Raw genomic sequence first — 6000 nt, 5'->3', positions numbered from 1 at the left:
ACTCATGACCATTTGGATGCAGTAGCCGTTTTTAAAGATTAAATACTTTTCAATTTGTTGTATGCCTTTGGTCATTTCCCAGTGTCCTGAAATGGTTGGTTTGGACAACTTTGTCTAGTTTCATACTTGTTTTCTTCAGAAGGAAATTGCCCACCTTCTCCCACCACCATTCGTGAAGTGAATCTTGGACCGGATTATTTTAATGTTTCTTCCACTCAAATATTCTACTGCCCACAACTTTTGTCTTGAATCACAAATGTGCCGGTGAAGACGTGTGGAAGCAGAGCTCCGAATTTTGCATGAGTTACCTCAAATGTTACAAAAATAAATGAGAAAGCCGGTGAAGCCGAACACTGAACGGGGGGTTTCGGAGCCTGGGTCTAAGCTTTAGTGTAGCCCTGTGAGCTCTCTCTGAGGTTCCCCAACAAAAGCGTCTAAAAAGGACTCCCCCAGCCTCACCTAACCCGTCTCGGTGCTTCGCATCCTCTTCCCCGGCTCTCCCTCCCCGCCCCCCAAGCCACTCTCATGGACTCTGTGACTCCTGCGGGGTGGAAATGACTGAAATTAACTTTCACTTCTACTCAGACATCTGAAACCCAAGAGCAGGGTCATTTCCTTGTTCTTTCTGGGTGACTGAGGGAATCATTTTTAGGTTTTTCTTTTCTCGGCCCCTCTCTGGAGGTAGACAGAAAGATGAAATTTCTTTTTTCCAGACCACAACTAGCCAGCTAATGTGGAACCTCCCCTCCCTGCAAACTAAACTCTCACATTGCCTCACACTCTAACCTTAATTAAATAGATGAGCCAGAGTCAGAGGAAAAAGGGATTTTCTCCTTAGGAAGGTAGATTTTCTGCTTCCCACTATATTCTTGGTATCCTCAGGCCCAAGTATGCAAAAGTTGTCCAAAGGTCACTTCTTTAGTCCCCACTGATAAAAACAGCAGACATAATGAGGCAACGTCACTGGAACCTTGTTCGGAAAAAGGTTCGGGTTAGGCATCCGCCTCTAAGCGTTTGTAGGATTTAATCATGAATCAAGTTCAAAGCCATCTCCTTGGTAACTTCCCCCAGTAATCCTGATGGAGTTATTGCCCCTGCCTCTGGTTAAACACTGTGCTTTCTGGAGGCTTCCATGGCTGCACTTACCATAACCATCATAACTGTTATTTATATCTCTACCCCAGCTGTGTGATGTGTGCTTACCGCAGACAGTCACAAAAGTTTCTTGTGCTAGTTGAATTGATGTAGCAGGACTGAATAATCCTATCTCAAATCAGTAAGTTTTAAATTATAAGTTTAAGCCATTCAAGAGTCTCTCAACTTGTATTTAATGCTTAGGTCCAACTCTCAGGTGTCAAGAGATGAATACGGTGAAAAACTAATAGCTACAATTCACTGAGCACAGCCGGCTCTGAACATTGCTCTGGGCCCTTTGCTGCCAAGGACAGAAGAGGACAAGGGGGTTTTAAAGATCAGACTTTGATTAGGCATATTCACATTACCTACCAGTTCTTTGGAGTTCACTAGATTCTAAATATTATAATAAATACTTTTCATGCATTGATCTATTTATTTGCACAAAAATCTTTTGGGGAAATGAAGCAAATTTTTCCAAGGAGCCTTAGAACCCAAGAACTCTATGTTGCTATGAGCACCTGTCAAAAGGCTCTTTTTTTAAACCAGGAACTCACAACGAAATATTGTCTTGGTCCTAAATTCCAAGGAAAGAAATCCCATGGGGAAACTGAGATTGTGGACCGCAGGCCCAGGTCAGTGGTAGAAGCAGGTCTATCTGAACTCCACCCCCTCAAGGTCCCCAGACATAAAGGCAAGAGAGAAGCCCACCCACTGGCTTTCTTTGGTCCATGTATCAGAAAGTGATGACCCCCCCAATTTTTTAATTTAATTTAAAAAAGTGGGTGACTGGTGGCTCACCTGTCTGGCTGGACCAGCAAGTCTCCTGAGGTCAGCTGAGCAATGTTCCTGGTCCCGTTGGTACCTCAGCTGGTGGGGTCCGGGACAGCTCCTCTCCTCTGAAGATGTTAAGGCCCTTTCCCCGTGGCCTCCTTCAGTGTCTGCGCCTCTGAGTTTTCATAGCCAAGTGAAGCAGCACTTTGAACAGGCTCTGAGAGCAGAATCAATGGTGGCTAGAGTGCGATAAAACAACAAACAAAAACAACAGATCCTAGCTATTGAGAGCCAATTCCGTGCCCCTCTCTCATACCCGTGCTATCACGCGTGCTCACAGTATCTCACAGGCCAGGTATTAGCAGCAGCATTTGGTAAGCCAAACCAACAAGGCTGAGAGGCAAGATAGAGGCCCTGGCTCACACAGAAGACACCAGGCAGCGGATCCCAAGCTTTTTGCTGTCTTGCAGACAAATGCTGCAAAGCAAAGCAAAATACTTAACAGAGTTAGCTTGAAGGTTTACCAACTGTCAGGCTCATGTAGGAAAAACACCACCCATGCTGGTAAACCAAAACCCCCTGAGAAAACTTTCTGGTGGCACAGGGGTATTCTGACCAATGTGACCCAGGGCCAGGGAAAGACCAGCTGTTTCTGGGGCAGCGGCGCCCATTGGACCCAGGGAACCCATGGAAGCTTTCAAAGTGCTGGGTAGGGGCGGGGCTCCTCAGGAGGGGCGGGACTCCTCAAGGGTGGCTGGTGCAGCTCTGACCACAGACTGGAGAGCCTGCCACCTCTGCCCCGTGCTTGTGGTGGGCAGGAAGCCACGAGCTATATGAACTCATCGAGACAGCTGAGATGGGCTTTTCCTTTAGGACTGCATCAGCAGTTGCTGGTTACAATTAGGAGGCCGCTATACCACAAGGATGCTGGGATTCGAAGAGCTATGGTGAAAAGCCACTGAGTGTTGCCAAGGTAAGACTGCATCTGCTGCCTTCTAGGCCATCTCACTTCCTTAAACTGTGCAAACAGTGCTCTAAGGCCTGTAGCTGGGAAAGCAGGCAGGAACGTTGCTATGGATGTTGCAGACAGAGAGAGAAGACGTTAATATGATCTGAGCCACAGCTACGAATAGGTTGTTCCATCATTGGTTCATTTCAATTTTGGAGAGGTTGTTTTTTCTTTAATTATATTTAATTGATTATGCTATTACAGTTGTCCTGATTTTTCCCCTTTTGCCCCCTTCCACCCAGCACCCCCCAACTCCCTCAGGCAATGCCCCCACCATTGTTCATGTCCATGGGTCGTATGTATAAGTTCTTTGGCTACTCCATTTCCTATACTATGCTTTACATCCCCATGGCTATTCTGTGACTACCTATTTGTACTTCTTAATCCCCTCACCTCTTTATCCATTCCCCCATACCTCCCTCGCATCTGCCAACCATCTGGTAACTAACTTCTTTTTTCTTGCTGCTTTTAAAATTCTCTCTTTATCTAAATCATTTGGCATTTTAATTATGATTTACCTTGGAGTGGGCCTCTTTGCATCAGTCGTGTTTGGGACTTTCTGTGCTTTCTGTGCTGCCTGGACTTCCATGTCTATTTCCTTCACCAAATTAGGGAAGGTTTTTTCTACTATTTTTTCAGATAGATTTCCAATTTCTTGCTCTGCCTCTTCTCCTTCTGGCACCCCTATGATGTGACCGTTGGACCTCTTGAAGTTGTCCCACAGGCTGCTTATACTATCCTCACTTTTTCCTGATTCTTTTTTCTTCTTGTTATTTTGTGTGGTTTGGTTTTGTTTGTTTGTTTTTTGCTTCCTTATGTTCCAAATCATTGATTTGATTCTCGGCCTCATCCACTCTACTGTTGTTTCCCTCTAAACTGTTCTTTATTTCAATTAGTGAATCCTTCATTTCTGACTGGATCTTTTTTATGCTATTGAGGTCCTCACTAAGTTCCTTGAGCATCCGTATAACCAGTGTTTTGAACTCTGCATGTGATAGGTAGCTTATCTCCATTTCATTTAGCTCTTTTTCTACAGTTTTGATCTGTTCTTTCATTTGGGCCATGATTCTTTGTCTCCTCATTTTGGCTGCTTCCCTGTGTTTGTTTCTATGTATTAGGTAGAGCTGCTTTGACTCTGTGTCTTGGTAGTGTGGCCTAAGGTAGTGGGTGTCCTGTAGGGTCCAGCGGCACAGCCTCCCCTATCACCCAAGCTAGGTACTCATGGTGTGCCCTTTGTGTGGGCTCAGTACACCCTCCTTTTGTAGTTGAGCCTTGGTTGCTGTTGGCAGATCAATGGAAGGGATTTACCCAGGTCAGTCAGTTGCAAGGATTGACTATGACCACTTACTACCAACCTGCCCACTCTGTGGAGGACCAGCTGTTTAGGGGCATGGTGGTGGTGCTCATACGTGGTCTGTAGCTGTCCACTGGGTATGCTGCCCCTGGGGATTTCCTGGGTGGTACAGGCCAAGATCAGCCCCCACCTGTGTTTTGCTTGGGGCACCCAGCCTGAGCTGTAAAGCAATCTGAGGTGGCTACTACTTGTTCTGGGCTTGGAGATTCCCAAGCAAAGCCAAGCTGTGATTCTAATCTGGCTGCTGTGAGTGTTGGGTCTGGGCTCACTGAAGCCAGTTGTTTCTTACTTGATCGGATTTAGAAAGTTGTGAAGCCTGCATCAAGACCAGCCATTCCTATGAAAAACCAGCTTGGGTGGGCCTGTAAGTTCGGTGGGGCAGTCTCTGGGGATCTCCAAGGGGGGTCAAACAGTGATAGCCAGGTTGATGGAACCTCAGATATGGCACCAGCCTACAGGCTCTGTGGGGTGAGGGTTTATCAAAGGGACAATGACCTCTGCTCCTCCTGATGCCAGACAGTTTAGGTTTTCCCTGTATACCACTGGTGCCTTTCAAGCTGCTACCCTAGTGCTGGAGCTCAGAGGGAATGAGTCTGAGTAAGTGAGTCTGTGTGTGGGTTCTTTAAGAAGAACTGCTTAGGGCTCCAGCAGTTTCTTTCACTGAGTCAATCACCACTGGTTTTTGCAGCCAGAAGTTGTGGGGACTTATCTTCCTGGCACTGGAACCCTGGGCCGGGGGGCCTGGTGTGGGGCTGGGACTCCTTGCTCCTGGGATATCCCTCCCGAATTTTTTATCCACCTGGACCAGCCCTTCTACGTCTGTGCCCTTCCTACCAGCCTGGATAGGTGTGGTTTCCTTAATTCTGTAGTTGTCAAACTTCTGTTCAACTCGATTTGGGGATTGTCAGACTTCCACTCAGCTCAATTTCTGATGTTCCTAAGTGATGGTGGTTCTATATCTTAGTTGTAATTTTGATTACAACTGGTTGTGCAAAGAGGCGAGCCATGTCTGCCTACGCCGCCATCTTGCAGTGAATGCTCTCTCTCTTTTTTGATTTGTAAAAGTTTATCCACTCAAGGTAGATCCTGCCACAGAGGAAAGACAGACAAAGCTGTGGCCAGGGATATGGCTGGGCACACACATGCCCACCAGGGGGGCTCCAGAAGTTGCTCAGCCTGTCGGTGACAGAGGGAATTGCTAGCCGCAGGCCAGAGCTGACAGAGGCTAGCCGTGCTACATGGGAGTGTCCGGCTCAAGGTAAACGATGGGTTGTTGCTTTTGTTTCATTTTGTTTGTTTTTGAAAATGTTTTCCATTTTTCAGGCATTCAGGGGTAGGGTGATGGAATAGGTTTAATGGTGATCTTTTTGTTTAAGACCTCTATTTGTCCATCTGTGGAAAGGAAGGGACAGTTGACAACATATTTGTATTTTTTAAAAATTCTAGGGTTTTGACAACTTTCCCACTCATTTTCTACCTGGCCACTGCTTTTACCCTCAACTGTCCACATTGCCAACCAATGAAACAATTGCTATATCATTGTATCCATAGTTATAGGGAAGAATTCTGCATGATGTATTTGGAGATACTCCTCTTTCCCAGATGGGAGCTGGATTCCCCTCTCCTTGAGTGAGGACTGGACATGCAGGTGGAAAGGGACAGACAGAAACTCCGGTAGCTGAGACCCCTGGCAGACAGCACCTCGGGCAGCTGGTCAAGGCTAACATCT

The 6000-nt window shown here is 46.5% G+C and overlaps 1 protein-coding gene across 3 annotated transcripts in view; it reads left to right on the top strand.

The window, feature by feature from the left end:
• Positions 1-2718: 2718 nt before the first annotated feature.
• The window catches only part of BLK (BLK proto-oncogene, Src family tyrosine kinase), a 56124-nt gene continuing 52842 nt past the window's right edge, over positions 2719-6000 (top strand). For all 3 annotated transcript variants that reach the window (XM_071222303.1, XM_045202497.2, XM_024568939.3), the window contains exon 1: positions 2719-2881. The gene's annotated coding sequence lies outside the window, so the exon portion shown is untranslated. The remainder of the gene's footprint in view (positions 2882-6000) is intronic.

Source organism: Desmodus rotundus, chromosome 9 (assembly GCF_022682495.2).
Source record: "Desmodus rotundus isolate HL8 chromosome 9, HLdesRot8A.1, whole genome shotgun sequence".
In the NCBI taxonomy this organism is placed as follows: domain Eukaryota; kingdom Metazoa; phylum Chordata; class Mammalia; order Chiroptera; family Phyllostomidae; genus Desmodus; species Desmodus rotundus.
Note: the sequence above shows the minus strand (reverse complement) of the source record. Positions and strands in the feature narration are given on the sequence as shown.